This window comes from Puntigrus tetrazona, chromosome 8, assembly GCF_018831695.1.
Source record: "Puntigrus tetrazona isolate hp1 chromosome 8, ASM1883169v1, whole genome shotgun sequence".
NCBI lineage: Eukaryota > Metazoa > Chordata > Actinopteri > Cypriniformes > Cyprinidae > Puntigrus > Puntigrus tetrazona.
In genome coordinates, this window is record NC_056706.1 from 6,292,362 (window position 1) to 6,311,681 (window position 19,320).

General features: G+C 37.7%; 2 pseudogenes; one reads left to right on the forward strand and one right to left on the reverse strand.

Moving 5' to 3' along the window:
* Positions 1 to 1,356: 1,356 nt before the first annotated feature.
* Positions 1,357 to 11,213, reverse strand: LOC122350668 (annotated as a pseudogene).
* On the forward strand, positions 11,129 to 16,444 carry LOC122350669 (annotated as a pseudogene).
* The last annotated feature ends 2,876 nt before the right edge of the window (positions 16,445 to 19,320 follow it).

The window sequence follows — 19,320 nt, forward strand, 5'->3', positions numbered from 1 at the left end:
TAGTACTGTTCTTCCAGAGCTACAGAGAGATGAATTATTTCCACTGAATGGAAATACACAAAATTTACTAGTCTTAAATTCCAAAGATTTTTTACCCCAAACCATATTGTCTTTTTCCTTCTGGAGCATCCCAGTGAAGTTTAGACATTATATAATAGTTGCATCTCCAGTCCATGGGTTGTCACTTAGTGTGAAAAGTGGATCTCAATAATCATTTGCTGGAAGGGTTGAAACAGCAGGGGGCTCACTGACAGCTATCCTAACAAAAACATACACAGCTGTGGATCAGTCAGGTAACAACACAAATGCATAAAATAGAGAATAAACTTTTGAACAGGACACTTGTACATGCCACCACTCTTTACTCTTATGGACTAATGTAATAATTTCATCTTATTCAAATTGATACTAAATTTATAGTATTTGTTAAATAATTAACAATATTCTGAAAAGTGTAACTTTTGACCTAAGTTTATGTGTGTATATAATGTACCTATTATTTTTATTTTCAGTGTATTCATTCTTTCAAGTTTGTATATAATTTGTCAGCATGAGGCTATTTACCATAAGCAGAGAAAGCTAAGCGGAGCAGTGATTTGTCTGAGACCGTGGACCCAACACCATTAATACTTTTAATGTAGAGTGGGCTAGAAATAACATATTTGAGATATTGACCCAGGAAGAGGAAATCTCCCTCAGCTCTTCACGTTCCATGAGGCGGTGTCTGGCTGAGTGGAGATGGAGGAGCTGAGGGAGACTTTATCTTCTGTCAATATTCAGGCTATAAAGCATTTAACCCACCTGATAAAAGAAACATTAATGGTGTTTAATCCTGATCTCCCGAAAGACACACAAATCATTCACTACTAACAGACCTTCGTTTTACTCAATAGCTGTATCTTTTGACAAATGTATACAACATAAAGAATAGACATACACTAAAGCAAAAATAATGACACAATCCCTGAAGCATAAACTTCAGATAAAGGCCCCACCCTCAGAATATTAGTATTTGCAAATAAATACTAAGTTGTACTGTTCTGGCTAAGACAATTTGTTGATGATCCTGAAAGAAATAGTGGTATATAGTATGTCCCTGTTTGCATTTAGCATTAACTCACGTGCTGTTACCGGCACAAATCACCCAGCTGTTAACTGTATTTGTTAGTGATAACTAACTCATGGCTTACATTTTCCCTTTCAGCAATGATATTGAATCATCTTTCACTAAGCGAGAGACTACGATATAAACATTACGAAGTTCAAGCTCTGCTGATAACCAGAAGAAAGAAGCATGCGGTAAACTTGAAATAGGCTGACCAGATCAGGAAGTAGCTTGTGTATTTATTCTGATGGCTATCTACCTTCTAGCAGCCTCTGAAAAACAGTCACTAAGTAAAAAACACACAACTCTTAATATAATTTGTCTAGGCATCAGTGAGCTTTGGCTGCTGCTGTAGTATATCTTATTCAGGTCAATACTAAATAAACAATAACATAGCATTTTGTATGAGCCCTCATTTTGGTAAAATAACATGTTACAGATTCTGAAAGGATGTAAACTTTTGAACTGTATAAATACATACAGATTAGTTGAAACCTACATAGTTAGGAAGGTTTTTCTTTCCTTCCTTGTCTTTTTATAATTAATGCTTAACATTTAGAAAAGATATATTAAATGTATGAAGTGTCATTTACAATATAATCAATGTGGCAACAGACAGAAATTAGGCGTCTCAAATGTATCACTGGAGTAAGTGTCATTACTGTATTATCATACATTATTTAAAGCAGTGGAAGGAGTAGGAACAGATGTGTTTTTACATTTCTGTTCACAGAGCAGTTGAGGTCATCTCTCTGAAGGAGTTGCCCAAATCCCATTCCTCATCCATGATGTCCAGCTGGTTGATGGGCGTTGACATTGTGGGTCGGACTCCCTCTGTCACAGGCGTTGGGATCCACAGTCAGCTCCTTCACTCTAAATGCACAGATTGACAGCATTTATGATGATGTTTTTAGAGCAATCATGCTGACCTAAATGACACCATGCGTTAGATCACAGGACACAACTGGGGAGATGCTCTTTTTTTGCTGCGACACTGCATACTCCTACCTTATTCAAAACAGAACCTTAATTTATGCTTTCAATAAGCATTTTACTTTTTAAACAAACTACAAAATATAGACATCAGAACTTTCACCAGGTGCAGTTGGGCGTATACATTGCAGCAATTTGTACCTAAAGCAACTGTTTATGGTATCATTTCATTTTTATTAAGTGAGTACAGTGTTTGTGTGTATTAATATTAGTTGTGAAATATCTCTAAAGGAGAAATAAGGACGACAAGCACCACAGATGTGCCAGACAATCCCAGGGTTGGAGAAATGAAATGACATTGAAAAAAAAATGTTTACACCAAAAGCACAGCCATTAGTGTGAGGAGACGTGAGTGCAGCCAATGTTTCTAATAAAATGAAGAGACTGTGGTTATATACATTTGCAGTGCATGAGTATTTCCATGCATTGGTTACAAATACCAATCAAGGGATGTTAGTTGTCTACTGAGCAGTGCTGGGAAGCTACACTGAAACTGACCACCAAAAGTTATAATGTAAAACATTTGTTCCCTACACTACAAGTTACTAACAAAACAAACAAACATAGTAATATATTTGAAATTATGTAACATTAATAATAATAATTTAAAAATTAATTCATCTATATTTGGAATCAAAGCAGTATTTTCCAAATTTCAATTAAAGTCACAACAAGCTGTAATATATCTAATAAAGCACGTATTCAAACACCTCACTTGAAAACACATAACTAATTTAGAATAAATAAAATGTTTTTTTGACGGTTCTTAAGGTTCTCATTATAAAGCGTTTAGTAATCGATCATAAAATAAGTGAAATTAGACAATTCACAATAACATTTCTGAAGTAGTAAGAATAAAGCTATTTGCAAAAATTAAAAAATAAATAAATAAATTTCATTGATGAATGATAAAAATGTTGATAGTCAATCAGAATGCATCCTGCTTAAAAGAGAGTTTGAGCATTTAAAGCGGCAGAAGAAAGAACTGCAGTGCAGGAAGAAATGTTGAAAAGAGTTTGGGTACTACTACACTGCGAAAAATTCTAGCAAGTTCCATTACTAGTTTTAGTTAGTCCCCAACACTGCTGCAGTGTATCTGACTAAGAATAATGTGGGAAGCTGCATAGACATGTGCTCATACTCATAGGTAGGAGAGGAGTTCAGGCGACTTCCTCCCCTGAGAGAAGGGGATGTCAGAGAGGCTAATCCCAAACTCCTTTACTCTGAAGACAGTCAAGAGAGAAAGAGAAAAACAGCAAGACGGAGAGAGAAAGAGTACAGCCAATCAGGAAAGGCGTATAATTATGACAAGACTTTTTCCCATTGGCACTAGCTTGTCAAGTGGTAAATACAACAACTCGACTGAGATTGCCTTAAACAGCTAGAAGCTTTACTCAATTTCTGTTTTTCATAAATCGCAACACAGTGTCATGTCCTTACCTGTTGGCATATCTCAGAGTGTTCAGCGTGTTCTCACAGGAAGCCATGCCAGGAGAAATGGTGGCAATCTGATCAGACAGAAATCACAATTAGAGCCGTGCAAAGAGGCAAAAGTAAAGCGTAGTCAAATCCCAATGTTCAAGAAGGATAAGCTTAATCAAACATACCATGCATGTCCTGGAGTTCTCGCCAATGAAAGAGTCTCTGAGGACCTGTGTGAGCTTGCTTGCTCTGAATGGGGTGTGAGGCTTATTACGACCCAGAGCCCTAATACATTCCTAATACAGGGACATGCAAGATCATTTAGCAAGTCATTTACTAGAAATTTCAAAATGATGCCCCCTGCTCTTGGGTGGCATTTTTAAGGTGCTGACCTTCAGAGCCAAAAGACTCTTGTTGATTTCGGCTCCCTCTAAACGAGTCTGCCGATCAGCACTGGACGTGTCCGCTCCACGTTCGTTACCCGCAAGATCAATGAGTGAAAATTTGCCGTGCATCTTGCCTTTCCTTCGTAGAATGATTTGGAAGACGGCATGGCTACGGGATGAGTGGGCATTGGCTGAGGTCTGACCTGAGGTCCTACAAATTTAGATAAGGTGGTGAAATTTAAGTCAGGAGTTATGTACCAAAACACTGAGTGGACTAATTACAGATCATTAAAGATCATGAATTGATTAAAAGGTTAGTCCACCCAAAAATAAAAATTCTGTCATTAATTACCTAACTCACAGCGTTCCAAATCCATTTACTGTTTTCTCCGCTTTAAAAAAGTATTCTCATAGCTTTGTGAAATTACAGTTGAACCCTGATGTCACACTGATTATTCTACCCAAGTTCTTGCTACATTTCTGTGCCAGAATTGTGATAGTGTCCTCACTGTCTATGGAGGATCAGAGTCTTATACGTTTGGAACAACATGAGGGTGAGTAATTAATGACAGAATTTAAATTTTTGGGTGAATTAAACTTTTAAGGAAAGATACAGCAGCAAGCAACTAGAGCAATATTCAGTGAAGATAAATGCTTTATCTATTAAGTTGTACCTGCAACTGTTCCCCATTTCAATGAGTTTAAGGACATCCTCTGTGCATTTGACCTCACGCTCCTGAAGCCCAACCACCTGGACCTGCTGCTTTCCATCTTCTAACACACGTAGCTTAGCCTTCGATTCAACAGATCAAATACCTAGAAAAACAAAAAGTTTATAAATCAATCCATCCAATCCAATAAATCAATCAATGGATGCGTACAACAAAAAGTGAGAGGTACTTGCCTTTCCACTGTAAATTTCAAAGAAAGTTGAGTAAACCTGAAGATCGAGCTTCTTATAATTTGGTTTCTTGAGCATGAGAAAACATCTCGAGCTGTTTGTATAAAACGTGTACACGAAGAGCAGAGTAAGCTTGAAAGAAAGGGACTGAAGAAATTACAAGACCAAAAAACATCCATTACCAGCTAATGCATAGATTCCTTTTGAACAATCCTGGTTCTTTCCTGAAAAATCTCCACCCATGGTCTAAAACAAAAAACAACCCAACAATCTATGAGAATTATGTCTTCTTGCACTAATAAATGAAAAAAAGAAAAGCTGTTACCATTTTCAATACAAAAAATAAACACTTCTTACATGAGTTTTTCCACTTCCTGTTTGACCATAAGCAAAGCATGTGGCCATTCCTCTATCAAAAATGGTTTCCACAAGGGGTCTTGCAGTAAACCTGTGAAGAAAACAGGTAAATGAGTTTTGTCCTCCAACAGTGACTAATTCCTGACAATATTTGTTAAAGATTAGGTTTAAATGAACAACGAAGGAAATTGCCCTCTACCTGTAAACCATTTCATTTGTTGTACTGTCATCAAAGGCATAATCGAAGCGGAATGTTTGGTTTTCTAGGTATCGAGTCAGATCCACCTTCTGTTTTGGTTCATGGACCATGACCACATCTTTACTTGGAATAGTGATCACATCTAGGTCCTTTACTGTCAACTCTACAACACAAATGGTAAATAAATGACATCATATTAAAAGCAATAAAAAAATTAAAAATGTCAAATGTCTGAAGCATTACCTTTTTTATTGAGGGTCGTTTCCTAACATGAAACACATATTCTGTGCTCCTCAATCTGTCGAAAAAAATTACTCACATTTTACTTCTCTTAAAATTACTCTACTTAACATTAAAAATGAAGTATTTTTTTTTTTCTTACTAATTATATATAATATTATATTAACAATATTACATATATACATTGTATTACTATTAAAATCTTCAGGGTGGATCTCAAATGCATGAACATGAAAGCTCATATGGAGAAAGACTTCCAGAATTAATAATAATTATAATTAACAAAATGTATAACAAATTAACAACAACAACAATAATAATAATAATAATAATATTAAAATAATGTGTTTGTTAAATTAAATTTCATGAACTGATTCATTCTTGTATTTATTCTATTTTATTTTTTAAATATGACCCAGACATTCATTCATCAATACCTACCAAATCTGTTGTGGTTAGCGGTCGATAGTCCAAACTTGCTCTGAAGTCCCGGATCATCTGCAGTATTTCATAGTTTGGAACTGTTGTATCAATTTCCTTTAAAACAAAACAAGGACATTCACAAAAGGAACACTACCAGGTGATTTATTCAATTTGTCAAACCTGACAAAAACATTGCAATTAAAGGCTGAGAGATGAAGCAAAGAGATGACAGAAAGTTAAGTCGCCTCACCTGTGCTCGCTTTTCTCTCAGTTCCTGTTGCTGTAACCTCAAATCTCTCCCTCTTCTCCTGCAATTTTTCCACTTCCTTCACACAGTTCGACTTCCTCCTTGCTGTTAGAGAGCCGAACAACACACAATTCCATCTAAACAAAGGCAACAACCATTTCCTCTCTTTTAGCCCGCCTCCTCTCACTCTGTATCTCTCTCTAATATAAGTGTGTATGTGTGCAGACAGAGTGGCTATAGAGGCGAGCCAGAGCCTCTGGCAGCTGGCACATGGTAGCGCCAACAGCCCTCTCAATCTTAAAGAGCTCTATTCTCTGTGCAGGCCTTTTCAAAAGTCATTTATCTACGCACTCTTGCTGTCTGCAACTTACTCTGCTACTATTACTTCACTGCTTGCAACATTACTATTATTACTTGCAACACCAAACTAGGAGTAGAATCTTTAGACTAGATTTGATTAGAAAGAACAGTTAACCCCAAATGAAATATTTACCCCTCAGGCCATCCTAGTAGATGAGTTTGTTCTTGATCAGAAATTCTATTCAATAACATCGCTTGCTCACTAAAAGATCCTCTGCAGTGAATGGGTGCCATAAAAAAAGTGAAAGTCCAGACAGTTAATAAAAACTTGCCTTCAGTTCATTAGTTAACAACTAACTATTAACAATTAACTAACAAACAATTCATTAATATGTTTTTAATAGTTTTTCATTCCAGGAAGCGTTAATATGTTATTACAGACTTAATTATGGATTGTTTTATTACCAACATGCAGCTTTTCACTTTAGAAGATGTTAACTGACTGACTGGAGTCGTGTGGATTAATTGTAATGCTTTTATGAGCTGTTTAGACAGACATTTTGATGGCGCTCATTCACTGCAGAGGATCCACTGGTGAGCAAGTGGTGTAGTGCTAATATCATCCAAAATCAGTTCTGATGGCGAGAAAAAAAACAAACTTATCTACATCTTGGATGGGCTGAGGCTAAGGAAATTAAATGAACTTCAATTCAGAAAGAGAACCACAACATACCTGTGAATCACTTTTGCCCCAACCCTGCACTAAACAAGCAAATTAAACCAAACAACTGTAATTCTATCCAAAGGATGGGCAGCATCATGCTGCACATAGAAAACAGTTTGAGCATTTTGATTCCAGATTAATTCAGCAGACAGACTCTTGTAAGCTTCATAAATTCAAAGCAAGAGGATTAATCAGGGAGGTTCAGAGTCAGGTCAAGCCTGCCCGGTCACAAACAGTCACTGACATTCAGAGGGGCGGCAGAGGTAGCCAAACCACACCCCGCGAGATTTGAGCAAAGATACAGACAGATGAGCAAGGTTTAGGTTTACTGCAAAATTTACACTCTAAATGGGCGCTTTCTCTTTATGCATTATAATGATCCTGTGCAGGAGGCCTCAGTCCTTTCAGTGTTTTCCTGTGGGGAAAAGGGGGTTGACAGGAACAGATTGAAAAGCACTGAGGGGTGTCATATTACCGTTTTGTTGTTGCTGAGATAGCTGACTTTGGGTCTGGCTCTGTGTGGGCTGAGAGGGCTGTTGTACTGGTGGCGGGGGTGCTGATTCTGGCTGTTGCTGCTGCTGGGCGGCCGTCCCCGAGTCGAGCCAACTTTAAAACGGAGCACGTAAGAGTCAGCAAATTACACCCAGTTGAACAGAGACTATGTCCGAAATCACAGGAGCACACAAACCTGCCCACGATGGACAAAAATGCTGCTTAGATAGACAACTCACCAAGTTTTCAAACATAGCCATCTTAGTACGCTTAGCCGACATACCTATAAGTCAACTGTAGTAAAACAGTCACTATACTCTGGCACTTTTAAAACATCACTCTACTTGTTTGAGCAACTCAGCAATTTTGCGACTATGCTGGATATCAAGATCTTTTCTTCCATATTGTAACTTACAACCAAGTAAACTAGATTATGGGGGGAAAAAAGCGAAGGACTTGGTTCAATTCACCAGTTGCTGACTGCACAGAAGCAGATTTCAATGCAATACTTCAATCAACTGTAAGAAGGCAGCAGGGTTTAAGCGGTCTAAATGACCGAAGACGTCCGCTTAAGTTATCAGAAAATAATTTTGTACTGGAAGTTTGTTGCATAATAAAACAAAATGTTTAGAACTGGGAAAATGAGGAAAAGTTGTTCCGAAAGCGCATATTATAACAAATTCAGAGTACCCTGTCAAAATGAAGTAGCTGTGGAGTGTGCACTCTCTGAAAACACTGCATCATGAGCCTGACACGCACATGTGCTGCCCTTCATTCTGAAGCACCCAGCACGTGCACACTAAATTTGTTCCATAAATCACTTTTGCAGATTAATAACTGCATATTTCCATAATGCAGTTTATAACTTATTTTGATTTATTGTGCAGCCCTACTCCCGAGTCATATAACAATAAATATACCTCTGTTGTCTCTGGATGGAATTTCACTTCTTCCCGGTGCAATAGTTCTACGATTCTGCACACAAACAAGTGCACAAAAAGGTTCAAAATTTGCAAACCATTAGAGTTCAACATTTAACTCTGGCCTTGTACAAACCTTAGGGATTTTGTTGACCTTCACAGAGCTGGGTGTAGGAGGCGTGTGGTGTAACAGGGCTCAAGGAAATCTCCTCCTCTGGACCAACATCTGGATTTAGTGAGAATATGCACTCCAAATCGATCTGTTAGGAAAAAATGAACAAGCGGTGAACATTACAAGAAATCGGATCTTTTCCGAATCATGCAGGTTATCCAAGGAGCAAAATGGTACAGGGCACATAACATAACTCATATTTGAAAGAAACACAGTATGTGTCCACGTAACATCTGAGAGTTTCATACTGTACCCTAACAACACCAGAATGTTGTTCCATCCATTATTAATAACACAGGCAGCTGAGAGGCTGCTAGACTTACCTCTCTTTCCTTTAGTGTCTCCATTTTCTATCCATTCCACAGTAACACTTTCATTATCTTCATTTAAAGAGGTCACCATGGCCTGGTGTATTCGCCCTGAAAGAAACCTAACACCTCTAAGTGTCAAAACATTCATGTATCCATTTAGAAATTTTACACATCTAATGGAATTTGAAAAGACTTTTATGTAGAAGATGGCAAGTCAACACCAATCTGCTTCTGAGGACACATCAGAAGTTGTGTTAATAGCTTTGAAAAGTATCAGAGCATCACTGAAAACAAACAGCCACGGTTCTGTATCTATTATTCAGAGCTATTCCTACTCACACGTCGACATCCCTGCAATTATTCAACAGCGGCATTAGAAAGAAAAAGCACATATTATCCTGCCATAAAACAAGCTATTTTAAATACTGTGATTCAACTTTGGGCCAAAACAAAAAGGAACCAGGTTTGAAGTAAAGGCACATCTTTATGACGTTAGAGACCTACTCTGTCACATACACTGTTCATCTTCAGAGAGCATGTCAAGAGTCATCTCTGCTATGCAATACATGAAACTTCCCAAAGAGACAGGAGTGGTTTGTCACAGACCTGGCTCACTTGTTTCTTTGCTACAAGCTGAAGTTAAATATAACACAGCCTTCTCAAAGATATAAAATCGCAATCTACTCCTGACAAGCTTCCAAACTTTATTGATGATTCAGTGCTACATGAAAAGCCACTGAATGATCAGGAGATACCACCACTAGATTACTATTTTTTTATTAACTATGTACTGAGACATTATCATAAATTGACACTTTGTTCCTTAAACGTATTTCAGAACCAGTGTATGTTTTACTACTGCTTTTTATTAACTAAATTACAAATTACAATCTACAAATACTTCTAACATAATTTTCAGTGAATGCTGTACTATTAATAAAGATTATAATAACAACAATAATGATGATCAGTAAAAGTAATATTAATATAATTACTGCTACTGTTATTTAAAGTTGTTGTGGTTGGTCATTTTCTAAATGGAAAAGTTTTCATCTTTTGTACTGGATCAATTCTAAACTTTCCTAATCTAAAAAAGTGTTTGTTACTCAAATTTAAAAGTACAAATTTAAAGTACTACTTTACAAATTCTAAGTAGTTGTTCAAAGTTAATTAAATAGGTTACTTGATATGTGAAAGTCATTGTTTGACTGAAGTGTGAATATTTGTAATATACATCTGATAATAATAACGCAACTAATCCCAAACTGTCAATATTTTCACTTTGCTTCTATGATGGACTTTAATTTCTGAACCCCCCAAAAATGACACATCACATAAATTTAAGGAACTTGAAGCCATTGTCATCTTCAAATTATTACTCTTACAAACCAGTCAAATTATTATGATTATGGAAACACTGTAATGTCATTATAACCTCAAATGAGTGACTAATGTGAAGTGAATGGCATCCAAACTTATGTTGGATTTGAGACTCGAGCTAAACAAACCAGCTGGTTTTAATGAAACCAGCAGTTTTCCCTCTGTCCACACTTACTTACAACCAATCAGTAAAGCAACATTAATTTGCAAGTGACTTAAGATGGCTAACTCATAAATCCAGAATCTACGGTACTTACGTGCCTATATTCCTACCAATACAATACATAAATAATTCCCAACAAGTCAACATCAAGTATGCCAAAGTTATTAAGCCGAAATCAAATATGATCGCACACATTATGAATCTAAACAAACTCCACTCCGGGTTTAGCAGGTGGCTAACGTAAACTGAGACAGTTGCACTGTTGAGTGACACAAGCTCGTTAACTACCCCGGCAACCAGCACCAACAGACCAAACTTAACGCAATATATTGATTTATAGCAGGGTCTCTACTACCTAAAACTATAATATCTGTCGTGGTTTTAGGAGTGGTTATGTTAGCATCCGTTAGCCGAACCGGGGCAACGACTTTAACGGACGGTTACAAGCGACCCAAATATGAACTCACCATCGCTGCGCTTTATCTCCACATAAATCCCTACGACGATCTTGCGAGAAGTTCACCGCCATGGCTCATTCATGGACGAGAGGCAATACTCAAATAGACGGGTGTGTGGGAACTAGAAACAGTGTTTGTGTTTGAATTTTTCACATTTGTTGTTCCGTGTTGCTCAAAACCGGGAGGCGGCCACAGCGCCAGACATAAAAGAGGGAGAGAGTTCAGCGCGCATGCGCGGGGGGAGCTCGACTCGCTCCTCCGCATGCCCCGCCCCCCGCTTCGGGATTGGCTAGAAGCAGCTGGAGGCTGGAGGTGAGCTCGGACAGTTGAGGTAACCTTAGCAACCTTAATAAGCGGAGGGAGCCTGGAGTTGGCAAAAATTAAAACATGTTGATGGCTATGCACGGTGTCGACAGCAGGCACACTGAGTTTAGTTTGGACAAATATGTCTGATCAACCAGCTGTTGCATTAAATTAATCTGTGCTGAATTTAGTATTCAGCATTTGATATAATATCACTTAAACAAAAAGGAGAGCATGCAATGAACATGGTTGTTACAGAGATAGATAGAAAGATGGATAGATGACCTTAATGAAGTTTCATACTTGGTAGATATGTAGTGGTATATTTTTTAATAAAGGATAAGACTTGGTTATTTCATCTGTGGAAAGACTTATTTTTGGTAAATTATTTTAGCTAATCACTTTAATACTAACGTTAAGTAGTAGTGCAAATTTGCAGCACAGACTTAGTAAAGACGTCCCATTGGCCTCTAAATACCGCTTGAAGTATTTAAATGGATGCTTTTTTAACTCATCGATTAAAATTGAAAAATGGGCAAAAGTCACTAATCGTGAGGAATCACCTGCTGGTAATCTCTTTCTCTCACTCTGTCTCTCTTTCTCTCTCTCTCTGTCTCTCTGTCTCTAACTCTCTCTCTCTCTCTCTCCTCTCTCCTCTCTCTCTCTCTCTCTCTGTCTCTCTCTCTCTCTCTCTCTCTCTGTCTCTCTCTCTCTCTCTCACTCTCTCTCTCTCTCTCTCTCTCTCTCTCTCTCTCTCTGTCTCTCTCTCTCTCTCTCTGTCTCTCTCTCTCTACCTCTCTGTCTCTCTCTCTCTCTCTCTCTCTCTCTCTCTCTCTCTCTCTCTGCTCTCTCTCTCTCTCTCTCTCTCACTCTCTCTCTCTTTCTCTCTCTCTCTCTCTCTCTCTCACTCCTCTCTCTCTCTCTCTCTCTCTCTCTCTCTCTCTCCTCTCTCTCTCTCTCTCTCTCTCTCTCTCTCTCTCTCTCTCTCCTCTCTCTCTCTCTGTCTGACCGGTTTGTGGCTGCTCTCTCCTCTGACTGGAAATGTCTGGTTGTTTAACACACCTCTTATCTGAGTTGGAAGAAGTTCCGATGCTTCGCTTCCTCATTTTTGTCCCTATCTAGAAATCCCAGGATTGCAAAATGGGCTTTTACTTTCGCTCTCTTACAGTTATACCCGGTCGAGCATCGAAGCCATTCGGTGTCCAGGGTGAAGCGGAGGAGCGAATGGAAGACAGACCGGGATGAAACCACCACGCGTGATTCGAAACAAACCAACCCGATTCAGGTGACTCCCTCGCTTCCATTTTATGCAGTCTGAATGAAACTGTATTTATGCTGAATTTGTTCGATTGCTTATACTTTATAGACATGTAAAGCTTCTTCCTTCCTTGCGGAATTTTCAGCTGTTCTGGGTAATTTCAATTTTGGGTTTGCCTTGGTGTTCCTCTCCTGTGATCCCCAGCTTCAAAAGGGTGATGACTCTCGGCTGCAGATGGACATCCATCAGATATCATGGTTTGAGTGTAAGATCTTCAATGTGTTTAAACATATGGAAGATGTTTTCAGGTATAAACATACAGTAAAAATACATCTTTGTAACTTGTTCCTCTTTGGTTTATTAGTCAATTTTCACCCTCGGAGCAGCCTTGGGAGGTGTAAGTGCTATGCTGCTGAATGACAGAGTCGGGAGAAAATAAGATCATGTTGTCAGAGTCCCATCTGCGTTAGGGTCTCCTGTGATGGGGTCCGCACAAAACTTTTGGATGTTATTATGGGGCTGATTTCTGACTGGCGCTGCCGGGTGGTATCACTGCTGGATCTATTCCCTGTAAGTTTTCTGTTAGTCCATCTTGTTTATAGGGATAGCAGTATTAATTGAATGTTTTTTTTACTTTTTAGTAAGTCTGATTTAAATCTTATGAGATAAAATTCTGACGGTATGTGTTAATGATAATAAATATTGTCAATAAGCATGTACGCTGGCTTGCAATGCAAAAAGCAAAACATTGTAATTATTAATTTACTTAACAAATGCAAAATGAATGAATGATTCTCAGAGACTTAAATTTGTGAGTTATAGCAGGGTTTCTGCAGGTTTTAAAAAAGGTCTGTTAAATGTTGCACTCATTGCTCAAAATGAATCTCATCCTCGTATCTTTACTTGAATAACATTGACTTGAGATTCAAAATGAAAATTGTTGTGTTTTTTGAAATCGAGATTGTTTAAAACACAAATATCTGTATAGTAAAGTTATTTTCTTTTCTAGCATTTGGGAGTCTCTATATTTAAGCCTTAAACTATTTATCATGAAAATTAAGTAGCAAGTTGTGTTGCTGATGCACCTCATTGTGGGCTCCCTTACATTCCCTATTACATTTAAAGAACATTTGGACATAAAAAGCAAATTTATCTTCATAATTCTGCATAACTTTGTATTAGTCTGAATTCAAGTTATTTCTAATTATGTATCTCAATTGGTAAGTCGCTTTGGATAAAAGCGTTTGCCATAAATGAATAAATGCAAATTGCTGAATTCGTGATATCTGATTTGCTAACTGACTGCATGTTTGTGTGACGTGTATTTAGATACGGCCCACAAATTATAGTTGATCATAAACATATGGGATTTTAATTAAAGAAGCGTATTAGTGGTTGAGGTTTCCTGTCTAATGGATCTCATTAACGCTCAGAACTTTTGTACACAGGTGTACGTGTCAGAAATTTCGCACCCGTCTGTGAGGGGTGCACTGGGTTCGTGTCCTCAGATCACAGCTGTCTTTGGAAGCCTAGCACTCTACGCTTTTGGTGAGGGACCTCATATTTCTCGGGTGTATGATGGAGCATGCTTTCTCCCACACCTTCAACTTTCATTTTTCAGGTGCGTTATCCTGTACGCCCTTTAAAAATTATGCTATTTTATCTTCTCTCCCAGGCTTGGTTTTGCCGTGGAGGTGGCTGGCGGTGGCTGGGGAGATCCCTGTCGTTATCATGATGATTTTGCTTTGCTTCATGCCGACCTCCCCACGTTACCACATCATGAAAGGGAACAGAGCGCGAGCAGTTAAATCGCTGGAATGGCTCAGAGGCCCCGATTCTGATTACTTGACCGAGTTCAATAAGATTGAGCGCAGTATCAATTCTCAGGTAAAAGGCACATTGGCGTGTGGATTACATCACGTTATCAGGGTGGTTTGCAATAAAACTTTATAAGGTCATTCAGATAGAATTCAATAAGAGAAAAATGGGATCAGTTGTATTGCACTGATTTTTTTTTTTTTTTTTATCAGATTAACATTCAACCTATTTCAAAGGTGTCTGTCATTTTCATTTTTTTAGTATTGCTGCTTCACCATTGAATAAATCAAAAAATTTGAACATTCATCATATAAAAATAGATGATTAAATGACACGCTCTTCCAACAGAACGCTCAATGCAGTGATCTTAAAACACCTTTTATACTATAAACCAATTCTAATCTCAGTCTTCATGAGATTCTTGCAGCAGATGACTGGTATAACCCCAATTCTAGTATATCTGGAGCCCATCTTCCATATGACAGCTATATCGCTGGTATGTCTCAAAGATTCATTCGTTTAAACTGGGAAACACCTGAAAGCACATTTATCCATCTGAAAAAAAAATCATGTTTTATTGCCATTCAGGAACCGAAATATGATGCAGCATTAGTGGAGCTGTAAGATTGATGTCTGTCGCTATCGCGCCAGTTTGATGGACAAAGCGGTTAAAAGCTCTACTGTTCACCTCAGGTTTGTGAAGAATTAAAAATAGAAGTATTACATTTGGTAAATGCAACTGTTTGGAAAAAATACCTAAAACCAAATCGTCTTTTTATTCCTCCAGGATTTTTGATGTATCTAGCCACGCTTTCAATGACCATGTACACTCACAGAACGCCGTGCAACCACGGCAATCTTACTGTAGCTGAGGGCTTGAAGAGCACTTACGGGGGCTTAACAGGCCCTGCCTTTGATCCGATAACTCTAATTCCTCTAATAAGCTCCATGGTCATCATATTTGGTGAGTTTTCTTGATTTCAGGAAGTTCATTGTTCATTTACAGTGTGGCCAGTTCACTTTGACTTACTGTAGAAGCTTTTTGTGAATCTCATAAATGACAGATAAGGATCTTCTAGAACATTTAGGAGTTAGGAGGACGTTAGGAGTGATAAAGTGATGCATTAAAAAATGTAAATTGATTTTTTTTTAGAATTGGTTCTAGTTCTTTTTCCTCATGTGAAACAACATGCAGCATAATGTCACTGAAATCTCCCCATGCAGGTTATGCTATGGGTTGGGGTCCAATCACATGGCTGCTAATGTCAGAGATTTTACCTTTGGGCGCACGTGGTGTAGCATCTGGTTTGTGCGTTGGTGTGAGCTGGATCACAGCCTTTGTTCTGACACAACTCTTTATGCACGTGGTGGTGAGCTAAATCTCTTTTTTACACACATAGAAACAGGAAGTGGAAAAATACATATTTTTATGTTACCTAATAGCAAGTACAACATAATCCTTGTTCAAGATCATTAAGGATAAAACCAATTTATCTTGATAATACTCATTTTACACGTGATCTTGTTCCTTCCTTTTTCCTTCAGGATTGTTTGTATTTCTTGTATTTTTCATCTGCTAGCTAAAAACGAAAAAAATTTGATAACATGTATCTTTTCCTATAGGAGGCCTATGGACTCTTTGCGCCTTTCTTGTTCTTCTGTGTCGTCTCTGTAGTGAATATAATTTTCACTGCTAAATGTGTGCCAGAAACAAAAGGCCGGACTCTGGAGGAGATTGAGAACTTTTTCAGGACTGGCCGACCTTTCACCATTCTTGATTCTTGAAATGTCCGGTTTAGACTTAGCAGCAATGCTGTGGCACTATTTAAGCTACAGAGACAAAAATTATAATTTTTTTTTACTCAGGTTGTGAGTTTGTTCCGATGGTTATCTGATGTAAATACATTCATGTGCGCATGTATTATATATAAGTGTACAAGTGTAAAATGTACAAGTCGTATAAGTGCATAAAGTATATGAATAAATCCATGTATATACTGAATATATAAAGTCTCTCAGTTATATGAATAACTTCTCTTTCGTTGTTCCATGCAATTGTTTTCATCAGTGTGACCATGACCCAACCCGTTGCACAAAATGTGTTTGTCCAGGAACTAAAATACAATGATGTTCCTATGGGTGTGTAACATAGCTAGAATTGAGCAAGACTTCAGCAAAATAAATTCTGGTTTTCTGTCTTCTACTGATTTGTACATAAAGATTTTTGTTTATTGTTTATCACTGTACTTAATGTTACAGCTTTGCTAAAATATTGGTCTGTTTCATATTTATACTTAATGGTTTTTTTTTTTTCAAACAATTAAATCATTATCCAACCTCCTTACCTAATTAAATGCATATGCTTTCTTATCAGTAAGCATGTTTTTCAAAACTACTGTTTGAAAGAGAAAAATGTTTATTTTATTGACAGCCTTGATAAGATGCCTCTTTCTGCTTTCAGACTGTATGACGCCACAGTGCTTCCTGTTAATCAACACTAAACCGGCGTTATGTACCAGTGTTGCATATTTGTAAATGCTAAAATGGACAGATAACCTTGTTGATATGCAGTGCATTATTTAATACACAAATTCATAATTCCTAAACTGAACTGATTTCCTTACTTCAATGAATTGCAAATTTAGCCAATATGATATTAACATATAGTTACTTTTTAAATTCATTTTAATTACAATTTTAAAAGGAATTGCTGTGGAAGTTGGAAAAACAATGCTGTTATTTAAAAAGTCGGTTAATTTTTAATTTGACCTCAATGTCTCATCATGTAACCCAATTCTCAATGGCTCTTATCCAAAAGCTAAGTTGCTTACACGCACAAACAAGCCTTTAAGGAAAAATCATGTGATAAATGTTAGGCTTTAAGCTGATTTATTGGTTTCCATTTAGTGAAGGGTTCCCAAAAATGTTAATAAATAACCACGTGCTTAAGACCGACACTATATGGATGTTATTTCTTACATTACGCAATCTAGAAAGACCAAACGTTTCATACATACGTATATTAACAGGGTCATATAGCATTGATTTACTCATGTTTTGTTTATAAATAAAACGGTTGCCTCTCCGTGCAGTGCGATGAAACATTTTAATTAATGGTGAAAGTTGCGTTGCGGATGTTAGTAAAATAAACGCTGATTTAAAAGCGCCACACGTTTAAAACTTGTACCGCGTACCGGCTACACGAACTCGACGGCTCGCATCCCACGCGAACGTTTTTATTCTCGTAGGTTTTTACGTAACACTCGCAGCCAGAAGAACATGAAGTCGCCATCAGCACCGGGTTACTCAAGAGAACCGAGGAACCCTCCAGTGAGTTTCATAATTAGGTTGTGTAAGGGCACGTTACGTATGAGGGCTTTAGAAGCAAGCGGGGCTACAAATGCAGTTCCTTGCCGCTCTGAAAACATTGATTTAACAGTCAACTCGGACTGTGAACCAACCATGAAAACGAACAGGGAGAAAGTAATTGGAAGTCAAGTCATTTCAGCCGAACTTGTGGCCGGACTGCTACTCAGCGTGGCGTATAGGATGTGTTCCAGTTTGGCTTTTTCCTCAGAGGTGGGTCCTTACGCCTGTAAGAGCTTGGAATTATGTAACGCGTTGTTTGGAAACGCTAATAAGCAAAGGGGAAATAAAATATGCGTGTTTCCTTTGCAAAAATCACGATAAAACACCATAATGCAGATGTAGCGAAAGTCGTTAGGGGACTCTGAATCAAACGGAACGCACGCGTCTCTAGACGCGTTATTTAACGCGCGTTGTAAATACGCGACGCGTTCCGTCTAAACGAGACGGAGCTGCTAAGAAGTTGTTCAGAATGTCTGCATTATATTATAATATTTATACTTTAATTACTGGACCTGAATTGATTGTTACTGTGATAATACTTTTGTGTTGCAGGGGGAAAGCGCGCAGTCTGAAGTAACGCGCTCGCTTGTGTGTGTGTGGGTCGCTAGTAATATTAAGTTCATTTTCTTCAAAAGCAACAACCATCCACTTTCTCTTTCAGCTCATTCCGTCTCTAGGCTTGTTGTAAGTGCACTGCAAACACACACCATATTTTCAGTTTAGGCATATTTTATCCCGTTTAAGGTGATATAAAGTGTACCTAATAAACTGGTTTATCCTTATTAAATATGACTCTGTTGCTTGAGTAAGGTGATTAGGCCTACAAGTATTTTTGAGTTACTTTATAGCTACTCAATAAATCTGGGGCTTAGCAAGGTGTAGTGTTTTTAAATAAAATTTTAATAAATACTTTTATACGTCAAGGATGCATTAAATTAATCAGTGAAACTGCTGGTAATTCAGCTTTATGCGTGACAGGAATAAATTATATTTTTTAAAAATATAATAAAGTAAAAGTTATTTATAACAGTTAAATATACTAATATTTCACAATAGCATTGTTTTGTCAAATAAATGCAGCCTACATGAGCATAGTAGACTACCTTTTGAAAACGTTACAAAACTGACCTCCGACCTTTGGAATTGCACATATGACCTTTATGATATATAAATCAAATGTTTTAAACGACTTTTTTCTACAGGCCTTCCTTTTTCACTGTTGGGAGTCCACAGAGAGGCACACATTCAGGAACAGACCTGACACGTGAGTACTGTGACATGATGCATGCATATTATTATTTTAGGTCACTTTGTAATCATCTAAACATAAAAGTAAAACGTGCAGTGCTCTCTGTTGATTCGCCATAAAACATCAAATG